Here is a 14,514-nt window from a genome sequence, read left to right as displayed (position 1 = left end):
AATGAAGAAAGACAAAAAGGGAAAAAGAGGGAAAAGAAAACAAAACAAATTAAAAAAAAAAAAAAAAGAACAAGAAAGTCCCCCCAAAAAACAGAAAAAAAAAGAAACCAATGGAAAAAGAAATGCCCTCATGGATCCCTCTGCAAGTCTGTGCAAGCCGAGGGGGATGTCTCCTTGCCACACAGCACCACCTGGCCATAAAGGGCTCCCATCTCAAGGAAAGGAAAGGAAAACAAACAAACAATTCAAAACAAAAAAAAAAGAACAAACGCCCCTGGATTCCACCAGCGCAGCAGCCCAGACCGGGAAGCAGTTCCACACTTGAACAGAGCTCCACAGACCCTCAGGAAGAAGCAAAGATGGTGCATGGAGCCAGGTATTTGAGAGAAAGGAGGGGGAGGTGGTGAGAGATAAGGAAGAAATCAAAAGAAGCAGAAAAAAAAGCAAAACTAGCAGCCAACAAATGGCACTCAGAGAGCCAGCTAGTGCGGGCTGGTGGAATCCAAGCAGCCAGAGTTTCTCGGACAAGAGACTGCGTCTGCAGGAAGCAGAGGGGGCGAGTGTTGGTGAAGAAGGGTAGGGAGTGGGGAAGCATATATCACAAATTACCAGAGCTCTGCAGCCCCTTAGGAAGAAGCAAAGATGGCGCACAGAGCCAGGTTTTTGAGCAAAAGGAGGGAGAGGTGGTGAGAGGTAAGGAAGAAATCAAAAGAAGCGGAAAAAAGCAACACCAGCAGCCAACAAATGGCACTCACAGAGCCAGCCCGTAAGGGCCTGTGGAATCCAAGCAGCCGGTGTTTCCCAGTCAAGAGACTGTGGCCGCAGGAAGCAGAGGAGGCCGAGTGGGGGTGAAGAAGTATGGGGGGTGGGAAAGCGTATATCGCAAATTAGCGGTTGTTTTGTCTCCCGCCGGACACTCCGTGGGGCTGCTTTCTCGTACCCCCGTTTGCCGGTCTCTGATAGGAGTCCAAGATGGTGGATCCACTCTACATTAGCTGGTAGGGGACCTCTGCAAGAATCTCTCCTCGCTCTCCGTTCTCTGTCAGTTTTCTCACTCCATTTGGTGCTGGGCTGAGTTCTTTATCCCTTCATGTCATGTTTTAGGGTTTCAGGATTGTTGTATTCTCTGTTCAGCTTAGTTTTTCGGATCTTTGCTGTGGAGGGACGGCATGGTGCTTCTGTCTAGAGCGCCATTTTGCTGGAACTCTAAGAAGAATTTTTTTGATTTTGGACTTGGAGATGATTTAAAACTTTTGCTATGATATGATGGTATGAATATGTTTCACATGTGGCAAAGACATGAATTTGGGGGGGCCAAAGGGTGGAATGTCATGGATTGAATTGTGCCCCCTCAAAATATCTGTCAACTTGGCTAGGTCATGGTTCCCAGTATTGTATGATTGTCTACCTTTTATCATCTGATGTGATCTCCCTATGTGTTGTATATTCTATCACTATGATGTAATAAGATGGATTAGTGGCAGTTATATTGATGAGATCTACAAGATTAGATAGTGTCTTAAGCCAATCTCTTTTGAGATATAAAAGAGAGAAGTGAGCAGAGAGACATGGGGGCCTCACACCACCAAGAAAGCAGTGCCGGGAGCAGAGCACGTCCTTCAGACCTGAGGTTCCTGTGCTGAGATGCTCCCAGACAAAGGGAAGACTGATGTATCACAAGGACCTTCCTCCAGAGCTGACAGAGAGAGAAAGCCTTCCCCTGAAGCTGGTGCCCTAAATTTGGACTTCTAGCCTACTGGACCATGAGAGAATAAACTTCTATCTATTAAAGCCATCCACTTGTATTTCTGTTACAGAAATTTCAAGACATATTATAAAGCTACAATAACCAGAAAGTGTGTATTGGTCTAAAAATAGAAATATAGATCAATGAAACAGAATAGAGTTCAGAAATAGACCCACACACACATTGTCTAATGATTTTCAACAAAGATGTCTAGTAAAATCAATGGCAAAAGAATAGGTGTTTTAAAAAAACGGTGCCATAAAAACTGGATATTTATATGGAAAAAATAGAAAATTCAATCTATTTATTATTCTATACACAAAATTAAATAAAAATAGATCAGAGACCAAACATAACAGCTATAACCACAAAGCAGTAACAAAAAATACAAATAAATAAGACCATTTTTTGCAACCTTGCGGTAGGCAACAATTTCTTTAACAATATACAAAAAGGCAATAACTATAAATATCAAAATTAAAAATTCCTGCTTATTAAGAAAAATACCATTAATAAAGTAAATAGGCAAGGAATAGACTGGGAAAATATTTGTAATACATATATTTGACAAAAGATTCATATCTGGGATATATAAAAAAACTACAAATCAACAAAAACAGACAAATAATCCAACAAAATAATGGGCAAAAGATTTGAACAGACATTTCACAAAAAAAAAAAATAATAATAAAATAACCAATAAGCACATGTAAAGATGCTCAACATCACTGGTCAACAGAAAAATGCAAATTAAAACCACAGTATGATACAATTTTACAGTCACTACAAAGGTTAAAAATCAAAGACTGACAATAGCAAATGTTGACAAGGATGTGGAGCAACTGGAACTCTCACACGTTGTTCTAGGGGTGTTAAATGGTACAGATTTGGAGAACTGTTTGGCAATTTCTTTTAAAGTTAAACATACAGCCACCTTATGACCCTGTAATTCTATTCCTAAGTATTTATCTGAAAGAAATGAAAATATATATCCACAAAAAGACTTATACAAAAGGTTTACAACCATTTTATTTGTAAAAGCCAGAAACTGGAAACAACCTAAATGTCTATCAACTATCTAGCAATAAAAACAAATGAATTACTGCTAGACAACCATATGGATGAATCTCATAGACATCATGTTTTGTGTAAGAAGGCAGATGCTAAAAGAGTACATACTTTTGCACATTCTGTTGCCAAGAATAGGTGAAAAAATAAAATCTATGGTGACAGAAATCACTACAGTGGTTGCCTCTGAGCAAGGAAGTCTCTAAAAAGGGGTGTAAGGGAACTTTTTGAGGCAATGTAAATGTTCTGAATCTCGCTTTGGGTGAGGGTTACACATGTGTCAACAGCCATTGAATCGAACACTTAAGAGATGTAGATTTTATTTTACATAAGTTATATCTCAATAAAAATGGGAGACTGTAGGGTGGATATCAGAATTTTGTGGAGCCTACAAAGCACTGATTTGTTTTCTTAAAACATAACAAACAAGGAACACTTTCAAAGCAAGTCATAATTTTTCCTGATACTCTTTCACTGCATCATTACTTGTTGCCTTTTCACAGCCTGGGGGGAAATTCAGTCAACAATTAACCAGACAATAAAAGTAAAGGTGTTCACAAAAAATACTGTCCTTTGAAAACACATCATTTTCTACATGGCTTGATTTAATCTCTTAGCAGAGAATTGCAGACACAGGCCTTTAGTGGTGTGCTCAGCAATTGTAAATGACATATGGTATAATTAAAAAAAAAAAAACTCAGATAAATAAATAGCACATTTTAAAAAATTTGCACTAAGAAAATGGATACAGGCTGCTCAAGTCTGTTCAATTCTTAAGTGTTCAACTTTAAAGATAACTGAGACCTTGACAAAGATATCAAACGTCTGTCAATAAAGCTTGTGAAGAATGCATAAAACTACAATAAGAAATTCATAGTAAAAAAAGGGAAACTATGATGGATTTTTAAATTTACAAAATATTCTTTGGTGATATGTGCTCTACTAACTGCCTTTTCATGCGAAGTCTAGATGAAATTTAAGGTAACACTGCAGTGTGATGGATTGCTTTTATGTGGACTTTCTTGCCTTGCTCTTGTAACTCCCACCCAAGTGATTAGGTGGGACTATACAAATAAGGGAGCCCTGGTGGCACAGTGGTTAAGAGCTCAAATCCACCAGCTGCTCCTCGGAAACCCTATGGGATAGTTCTACTCTGTCCTATAAGGTCGCTGTGAGTCAGAATCGACTCGATGGCAACGGATTTGGTTTTGGTTTTATACAAATAAGGTAATTGTGGCCCACCAAGGGAATTGGCCAGTTTTGCCATACGCAAGGTTTAAAATGAGCCATCCCAGAGGCAGGAAAAGAAGACCTCACCACCATCCAGGAATGGAGTGTGTCCTTTGGACACTGGATTCCTGTACTGAGAAGCTCCTGGAACCAGCAGACCGAGAGAGAGTAAGCTGTAACACTGAAGACAGCAAGAAGCGGTAGCAGAGAAACAGCAGTAGGAGAGACTGGCAGGAGAGACGAGCAGGAGACAGTGTGGTGGGCTTCCTGGCCCACAGAGTGAGAAAGCAGAGTGCCTTTGAGCAGGAGGGTTGCTGGAGGAATAGGCTGTCTCCTGGCACTTGGTGGAGCTATGTTTGTGGACCCACAGTGCTAGAGCTGAGTGTGTTCAGGCCAAGGCTTACTGGCGGAGTAGGGTGCCTCAGGGCACTTATCGGCAGAGCTAAAAGAGCTTTGTAACCCTTGTCTGAGCAGGGCAGAGGCCGAGGGGCTAGAGAAAGGCATGCCTGTGGGCACACTGAAAACAGGCTGTTCTGATGGAAAAACTGTATCCTGAGTGTACCGAACCTGAACTGTAACCTACTACTTTCCTAATAAATCCCATAATAGTGAGTATTGTCTGTGAGTTCTATGCGGCCACTGCAATGAATTATCAAACTCAGCAGAGAAGAAGGGAGTGCTGTGGGAGGGACAGTTGGTGTTAGAATTGGTAAAGATGGTAGAGAGGAGGTATCTCTGATCTCTGCCTCACAGGAATCAGCCTTGGGCTGTTGATCTTGATTCTCCTCCTCCTTGTGATGTTAGAGGAGGTCAGATGCCTGCCTCCACGTGATTTTTACAAACACCTATGTGACACCATATTTTGACCGTTTGACATCTGATCATTACAGAAATCTTTTTTTTTTTTTTTTAACCAAAAGCTTAGAGCAAATTTCTAGGACTCACCATATGAACATTTTTTGAAAGATAATTTTGGTAGTCATATGGAGGGAGATTATCCTAGATAAACTAGGTGGGCCTTAGTTGAAAAGTCTTAAAGGCAGAGCTAAAGATTCTCTGAGATGAAGAAGAAATTCCTTCTGTGGACTGCAGCTTCAACCTTTGCCTGAGAGTTACAGGCTGCCCTTCCTGATTGCCTGCCCTATGGATTTTGGATTTGCTCGACCAGTCCTCAGCATCATGTAAGCCAACTCCTTGCAACAATAAATCTCTTAATATGTATTTCCTACTGGTTCTGCTTTACACATTTTGCGCAGGATTGCTCTGCACATGCATAATGCTTAGTATCCTTGCTTGTTGTCCCTTAAATACTAGCAACATGCAAAATCACTTTGATAAACAAAAATGACACCTTCACCTCCACATTTCCTAATGATCACTGCTAGTACATGGGGAAATGATACACTGAATCTCTGGTAAGAGTGGAGAAGAAACTAGAAGCAAAAAAGTTAGATATTGCAATGACCGAATGCAAGTTGGCTTTGAGGGAGAGTGAATTGAAGATGTTAAGGTTCCAAATAAGGTGATGAGGGGAAAGAATATGACTGGGTTAAGGGAAGAGACTCCATTTACTGTGAAAATTGTTTGATTATGAGGCATCTGTTAGAATGTCCAATTCAAAATTTAGGTCTGGTGCACAGAAGAGGTTCAGAGCAGACAGGTAGCTTTGGAGGTCTTCAGTAAAGGAGTTTGGAAATCATGTGAAACACATCCCAATGTGTTTTGCCTACTTAGAAATGTCTGTGTACTCCCTCCGCTCTCCCAGAGTCCTTCTACTATTGAGACCAAGCCATGAGGCTACAGCTTAAAGATCCAAGAGAAGGTACGGGTGAAGAACACCTGGGAAAAGAGAAGGAAGTGATAGAAAGGAAGTTTACGGGCACCTGGAAAACCCTTCTTTCTGTAGCTCAAGAGGAGCCTGAGTGAAGGATAAAGAGAAGATGAGAGGACAAGCATAAGTGCCTTGCTTTTCTTCCTCACACCTAATCCAAGCAGAGTTGAACCTTGGGAGAGGAGTTAAGGGGTTGGTAGAAGAAACATACAGAGGGTTTGAAGGGAAAATCTAATGCTATACACTATGTGAATGATACGAGTTGATGTGGGCATTTAATGCAAGGAACGTGAGGGCAGAGGCCTTATCTGTTTTGTTCACTGAGGTATCCCTATCACCTAGAACCATGCCTGACTCCAAACAGGTGCTCAGTTAATATTGCTGACTAAATAATTGAATGGAGCCCTGGTAGCACAGTGGTTAAGAGTTTGGCTGCTAACCAAAAGGTCAGCAGTTCAAATCTACCAGCCCCTCCTTGTAAACCCTTTGAGGCAGTTCTATTCTGACCTATAGGGTTGCTATGAGTTGGAATCAACGTGACGGCAATGAGTCTGGGTTTTTTGGTTTAAATAACTGAATAACTAAGGAGAAGAACAGAAAAGGATAAAGAAGGTTCCTGAGATGGTAGCGCTAAGATAGTGTTCCCCACTCCCAGTTAGTTCCCCATGGACTGTGTGGCATGGATGGGAATCCAAATATCCCAGTGCCCCATTGGGAATGCAGAAGATTGCTGTGGTCTGGCTGACAAGGTCACCAGGCAGTCATTGTACTGGGGACCCCAGAGCAGGGATGCCAAGGAAGTTATAATCAGGCCTCAGAAAACAAGCTGGCACAGTGACCCCAAGGTGGGAGTTGAAGCATCATAGGCCATTCACTGTGCTTAAACTGTGATAAGGAAAGAGGCCATGAGTTTCAGGTGCCACAAACACTTGACAAGGACAGAGTCTGATGCTCCAAAACCAAAACAGCTGGGTTCACCTCATCAAAGGTCAGCAGAGGCCAACAGAAGAAGGCAGCATGTAGAGCTCCTGCTCCTCTCCCAGCTGCCTTCTTGGGAGGAGGAGAAAGAGATGATAATCCTTGATACTTGAGGTAAATTTGTAGACCAAAAGAAAATGATACAACTTATATTGGCCAGATCCACAATTTTCTGCCTTCAGCAGGGACAGGGGTTCAAAAAAATGATACATGACTATAGTGAATAAAATTAACATTTTTGCACATCTAATTTTGATCCTAATTCATAAGAAATGACAAACCATACGGCTGGATATAGCTCACTCAAAGGGGAGAGCAAGAAAAGAAGAACATACAAATCTAAGAGGCCAGGGATGGAAGAGAAAATGAGCAAGAGCATTCATAGAGGAAAGATGGAAACCAGGAGAAAGGAGTGCAGTGGAAACCATAGAAGAAAAAGAAATTCAAGGAGATATGAACAATGAGGAAGAATTAGCGTTTAGATTAAGCATTTCAGTTATTAGGTATGTTGGAGAAATTTAAGGTTTTAGCCCACACTACCCATACGATTGAATCCAAACACCCTAAATATCCCAGACTTCTCAAATTATACATATAAAAACATGCATTAGGTCAGGAAACCCAAGTTTCAGCCCTGAGTCTGTCACTGTCTTAGTCATCTAGTGCTGCTATAACAGAAATACCACAAGTGGATGGCTTCAACAAACTGAAGTTTATTCTCTCACAGTCTAGTAGGCGAGAAGTCCAAATTCAGGGCGCCACCTCTCAAGGAAGGCTTTCTCTCTCTGTCAGCTCTGGAGGAAGGTCCTTATTGTCAATCTTCCCCTGGACTAGCAGCTTCTCAGTGCAGGGACCCCCAGTCCAAAGGACACGCTCTGCTCCTGGCACTGCTTTCTTGGTGTTATGAAGTCCCCACACCTCTACGCTCACTTCTCTCTTTTATGTCTCAAAAGAGATTGACTTAAAACACAACCTAGTCTTATAGATTGAGTCCTCCCTTATTAACATAACTGCCTCTAATCCTGCCTCATTGACATCACAGAGGTAGAATTTACAACACTTAGGAAAATCACATCAGATGACAAAATGGTAGACAATCACACAACACTGGGAATCACGGCCTAGCTAAGCTGACACATATTTTGGGGGGACACAATTCAATCCGTAACAGTAACTAACTAGCTGGGTGACCTTAGGCAACTCTCTTAACTTCTCTTGGTTTCTCTTTCCTTGCCAATTAAAGCATAAAACAATATCATTTCTAAATTTGGTTCTTAGTCCTGAGATTATACCTTTCTAGGACACAATTGCTTCAGGTAAGCTGGTACATTTGGAGTTTCTGCTCTTTGTTCTTCTCTTCCATTCAGGAGTGACTTCCTTATCTAACTTCCAAGGCCTGATGGTACCCTGTTTGCTCTGAAGCCTCGTTGATCCATCACCCACATATCTCATTTGGTATTTATCCAAACTGTCTGGATTCAGTGGAAATTTCCTCCTGCATATCTATCTTAGCTTCCCAAGTAGACTACAAGTTACTTCACAGCTGGGACCATTGTTTATCATTTTTTATAACCTTCACAATATCGAGCACAATGCCTTACATGTGCAGAAGATATTTAAAAAATCTCTGTTCTTTCATTATTAATTATAGACCACAGGCATTTTCAATTTTTCTCTCTTTGTGTTGCTTCCTGATAAGGCTTATGGATTGAAAGCAGTTCTCCAGACTGAACCAACTTACTAAACTAGGAAAGAGACATCATCCTTCAGCTTTAAAACAGGAGGGGTGAAGGTAACGTTCCTATCAAATATCATCGGAAAATCTCCCACTGAGAGAACATGCTTCTCTCATGGTTTCTCTTCAGTCTCACTGGAACGTTCAACTCCGCTCCATTTGTACGTATAGAAATGTGCTTTGCTCACCAATGTAAACAGTAGCTGAAAGCTAGATCCAGAAAATTCCAGTAAACTGAGTGAAACTGAAGTAGTCCATTGATTTTCCCGGTTTTTACAGACTGGGGTCTTTTCAATGCTCATCCTTGTATTTGGCGGTGAAAACCCAAGCGATGCACACTTTAGAAATGTCTGTAAACAGTTTCCCTCTGCAGGTTAGAATACCATAATTATTATGTAATCCTGTAATATCATTCTTATAACAGTGGTTTTGTACGCTCAACTTGTGTACAGTGCCGAAACGCTGATCATGACTTTGACCACGATGCCATATGCTTTCTGTATCACAATACCCTGTTTCTTATCACACATTTATGTAGAAACTGTACTTCATTTTCTCTCTGCTTGATTCTCATCACTGTCAACTCTAGGCTCTTCTAAGATAGCTTATTTTGAGTTGTAATAATTAGAAAGCTTAACGTCCTCCAACTGGAACATTTCAAGGGAAAAATGAAGTCAAAGTCTCGCTGACTTTCACAGAAGGTAACCACAGTACATAGGAATAAACTTTATCACTAAAGACTTCTCTGTCCTTTTGAAATCTGTATTAGTACTTGTCTCTTACCAGTCTGTTCTGAAAATTGCCATCATTAAGAATAAGCTAAAATGTGAAGGTAAATGGCATATGACCTCATGAGATAGGAGCTTTTAATGTTTCTTATCAGTTGTTTGCTTACCTGGTAATTTGCAATGTTTCTGTAATTCGTAATGGATCTCCTTATTGGTGTTGCGAATTCATAAAGTTCTACCAAACTGACTAATTTCTCTTTCCTTTGACTGCTATTGATCACGGGATTGTATAATTGCATTATTGATATTAACCGCTGTAGGAACGCATGCTACTATATGAGAAATGAAACAATCATAATACTGCTTCAGAAAAAAAGACATACAATTTTACACAGATAATTTTTCTGCCAGCAATGGTATGGGTGTAAGTTTAAAATAAAATTAATAAATAATTGGTCCCCAGTATGGATGATGCCAATTAACCTCATGCTATTTTTTACAAAATGTAACATATCCTTCTCAGTTCTTTATTAAAGCTGCATTGTTTTCCTTTTACTTAACACTTGATTAATCTTGAAATGGAAAATTATCAGTATCTATAAAATATGTGAGAAGGAATTTTATGACTCTTTGAAATAGCAATTAAGCGTTGCTTTGAAATAAACCACTTCTCCATGGTTCCTAGGAGACTGTATGCTCCCTGAGGGTCCTGCGGCTGGCTAGTAGAGGTACTCAATAAATATTAGTTAGGATCCCTATGAGTCACTGCACAGATGACATACATGGATTTAATGCCACTATAACCACTTGGACCAGTTAGTACTAAAAAAACACATTGCCATCGCGTCGATTCTGACTCATGGCGACCCTCTACGACAGAGTAGAACTAACTGCCCATAAGGTTTCCAAGGACTGACTGGTAGATTCGAACTGCCAACCTTTTGGTTAGCAGCCGAGCTCTTGATTAACAAACTCCATGAACAAGCTACTCCTCCAGCATATGCACTGCTCTTTTTATATAACTGATGCTAGCTTATAATTCTCTGCCACTTTCTAATTGGCACAGTATTTCTAAACACATTAGTTTATTTAATCCCAGTACCTGCTGGGACAGGTATTTCCCTCTATTTTACAGATGAGAACATGTAATGTGGAGAGATTAAGTAATCTCATAAAACTCACACAAATAATGTATAGTGGTACCTGGATTCATATTCCAGTTTTTCTAACAAAAGTATGAAAAACAACACGTATAATTTCTCCAACACTATGATGATCAGGTATGCAGATCAAGGTTTTCCACACTGAATTAAAAGCAATTGCATTAGAAGAGTTTACTGTTCAAAAACTTCCATTGAAAATCATTTTATAAAGTGGAAACTATTCCTAACTCACTAATTCTATAGTTTCAAAGATTGGGTTTACCATTAGTATGAGGCAGAGTGAAGGAAACAGAGTCTCCTGGGAAGAAAACAGGCCTCTTCGGTCACCAAGACATGGCTTAGCAAACGTCTGCACTGTTGGGCTGAATGACTGAATGAATTCTCACAATGCCAGTTTATTCATGGTTCAATGTGTTTTTTCTCTACATGAGGAAAATAGATATTTTTGATCCAGGTAACATAATTCAAGTAGGCTGTAACTAAGTCTCACAAATCTGTTTTGGTACTACCAATTTGAAAAAGTGAAGGATCTTCCTTAAAAATCATTATACTTTCTGGAGACAACAAGATCAAGCAAGCAACTTCATGGAACTAAATTCCAAAGAACTAAATAGAAATGTTATTTAGATAGGAGTTGCCTCTGAGGCCCCAGCTTATGAGTCACCTTTTACTTTAATATTTACATATAAACGTTTCAACTCCCAGGGGCACGTGTGCTAAAAACCACAGTGCCTTACCAGTATCTCCAAGGGTAATTTTAGGAACTCTGCAGCAGTTCTAGTCACCTTTTGCTGAACTTCACTTGCACCTTACTTCCTGGGGCCAGCCCCTTCTCCTTTCCCTTCTAAACTGACACAGGGTTCATAGACCCATTTTCCTTGATGTTCAAAAGCATAATTCACACAAGGCAGTTGTGGGTAATGGACTCTCACTGTTGATGCAGGAGTAACAGTAGAGGATGGGTTACCTCACAGAATATAACATGTTATGACATTGACTATTCAACATCCAGCTTCTCAAAACTCCCTAGACCATTTCCATCCCAGAGAATTTCTGTTTCTCCTCCTCAGGTCCCCCAGTCTCTCACCGTGTTTCTCTCCCTCCTCCTCCTCTCACTTAAATCTGTTTGCAATCGAACTCTTTCTAACACACCTTCTAAACCAAAAAACCAAACCAGTTGCCACAGAGTCCAACTCAGGGTGATCCCAAGTGTGTCAGAGTAGAACTGTGTCCACAGGGTTTCTAATGGCTGATATTTTAGGCCGAGGTACCTCCGGTGGACTCAAACCACTAACCTTTTGGTTAGCAGCCAAATGCTTAATTGTTTGTACCATCCAGAGACACAACCCCTACAACCTCAAGATCCTCTCTCTTGACTTCAGAGCTCTTCGTCTTCCCTGGTCTAGCTGGTGAGCTAGTTTTCTACATTTAAATCGTCCTGCAAATATACAGTGAACTATTTATGGGTGTGGTGAAATCAGTTCTTTTATGTTTCCTTTTGCCTTGGTTCTTTGGAAAAACAGCTTGCAAGATTTTTCCCCTAAGCCCTGAGGAGTTACCTTTGCCCTAGTTTTCTATCCCAGAGGGTTTGTTACTTTTGTCTGGGTTGATTGACATTTCCTGGGTAAGCTGTAAACAATTTGGTGGTTTGATACTTGTCGTCTGGCCCTGGGCTGCAGCCTGCCCTGTGATTGGTCTATTTTACACACCTTGCAGGGATTGGTTAATATACTACAGACTATGCAAATGAAGTGACTATGGTCCACCAAGGGGATTGGTCAGTTCCTGGACCTGCTGGGAGGGCCATGCCTTGAAATTGACCAGGAGTTTGCTTACATATGCAGTCAACCCCACAGAGGTTTCAAAAAGAAGAAAGGGGAAAAGGCAAAAGAAGTGAAAAGAGAGAAGCAGCGAGAGAGGAGACAAGGAAGCTCCTAAGAAAGCTATAACACAGGTCAAGGGCTGTAACCCTGAAGACAGTGAGAGGCCTGGAAGAGGCCCTGTGGCAGAGCCAGTGATGACAGGCTTGGAAGGGGCTCTGTGGCAGAGTTTGCAGCAAAAGGCCTGGAAAGGGCCTTGCAGCTGAATCGGCGGCAATGAGCCCAGAAGGGACCCTGTGGCAGCGTCAGTGGTGATGGCAGAAACCCGCTGCTAGAAATGCAGCTACGAGGGCTAAACAAAGTCGCCGCTGGCTATGAGTGGTCCGTTAGCAGTGGAGGGGCTGACAGCCGGAAGGGGAGGGCACAGAGGTCTGCACAGCGGAGGGGGGCGTGCATGGCCGAAAGGAGGCCTGCCCTGAGGGGACTGAGAAAAGGCCTGAACAGCTGAGAGGCGTATGCACGGCCAAGCGGAGTCATGTCCTGAAGGGGCTGAAAGGCAGTCTCGCGGCTGAGGGGGGTGTGTACAGCCAAGAGAAGGCCTGTCCAGAGGGGGCCGAGAGGAGGCCTGCGTGGCAGACAGAAGGGCCTGCTTGCTTGCATGGCTGAGAGGAGCTAGGACAGCTGTCCTGCACTGAAGAAGGGAGGGGTGTGTTCTCCACTTAGGGGGAGCCTTCCAGACTTTGCCTGCATGCTTCCTGATCCTATCCCAAATTGAACCCCGTTACTTCCTTAACAAACCACTTAACTGTAAGTATGGTCTGTGAGTTCAGTATGGCCATTGCAATGGATTATCAAACCCAGCAGAGAAGTAGACAGTGCCGTGAGGGCGGGACAGCTGGTGTCAGAAATGGTAAAGAAGTTGGAGGGTGGAGGTGTGTCTGACTTTCACCTCATAGGAGTCCGCTCGGGGCTGATCCTGGTTCTTATCCCTAAGGAAATCTAGACAGGTTCTGACACTTGCTACTACAACTCAGTGGGTGACATTATATGATATCTGGGATTTGCTTCAAAATAATCTGGGGGTGGCAGGGAAGGAGAAGTGGGTGGAGGTTGAGATGATATAAGATTGGCCTCCGGTTGCCAATTGTTGAGGCTGGGGGATGGGTATATACATGAAAGATCATTATAACACTCTCTTTACTTCTATAACTTTTTGAAGTTTTCCATAATAAAGAGTTTAAAAAAAAAGCTGAGAAGTAAAAATAAACAAATAAAATGGTCTCTTCTTAAGGCGTTTTGCTAAAGATAAGAGGATTTCTGTTGTTAGATTTTAAACTAACCCTGCATCGGCTACATGAATCTAATATAAAACGACTCTTTTATATTAAATGGGAAATTGACTAACTAACTTTGCAGGGTACGACTTAATAGAAGACCCAGAATACTTAAGATATATAGACGTAACTAAATCTCTTGAATTTTAGTCCACTGGGAATACTACATTCTCAACGCAACATGGCATATATAGAATGATGTTTCTCATTGTTGCCTAGTTTTTACAAAGTCAGGTAGTAAACAACAAGCAAAGTGAGCTCTAATTCCCTGTGTATAAGATTTAACTGAGTTCAACCAGAGCTATAATTCCAAGCTATATGCTCCTGAACATAAGCCGAGGCCTTAGATGGTCACAATGTGTTGTTCTGTGAAATTACAGTTGGGCTCAGCATTTAAGGCAATGAAGATAAAAACTGTTTTGCCCCAAATGAAAACTATGTTGAATATTCAACTGCTGAAGTCCAAGTATGCCAAGACTAGCCTACTAAACAGTAGTGCTTTCTTTCTAAAAAGAAAGGAGTTCACTGAAAATGCTGCTATTCAAGAAGTCACAACCGCCTCTTCTTTGAGACCAACCTTCTTATACAATTTTCTCAGCTGAGGTAGAGCAGATTCTTAGGGAAGGAATTTATAGAACATGTACCCTGACCAAGAACTGGCTTTATGGCCCTACGGCATTGGGCCCCATACCCAGGAGGGAAGAAAAGAATGTTTGGTGTGTTGAAGGGCCTCTTACGGAATCCCTGCTGGGTGGAGGCCCAGAGTATGAGCAAATGATGGATCATGATTCTGACAAAGGCAAAAAAAGAAGAAAAATAAGAAACAACAAGATCAGCGCTGGCGCCATCCCTTGCACATGTGGAGATGTGTGGCTTTGGC

At 41.5% G+C, this 14,514-nt stretch overlaps 1 protein-coding gene across 1 annotated transcript in view; it reads right to left on the bottom strand.

Annotated features, from left to right (window-relative positions):
* NEK10 (NIMA related kinase 10) overlaps nucleotides 1-14,514 on the bottom strand; it is a 214,370-nt gene that overhangs the window by 66,617 nt on the left and 133,239 nt on the right.

This window comes from Trichechus manatus, unplaced genomic scaffold, assembly GCF_000243295.1.
Source record: "Trichechus manatus latirostris isolate Lorelei unplaced genomic scaffold, TriManLat1.0 scaffold00049, whole genome shotgun sequence".
Classification (NCBI taxonomy): domain Eukaryota; kingdom Metazoa; phylum Chordata; class Mammalia; order Sirenia; family Trichechidae; genus Trichechus; species Trichechus manatus.
Note: the sequence above shows the minus strand (reverse complement) of the source record. Positions and strands in the feature narration are given on the sequence as shown.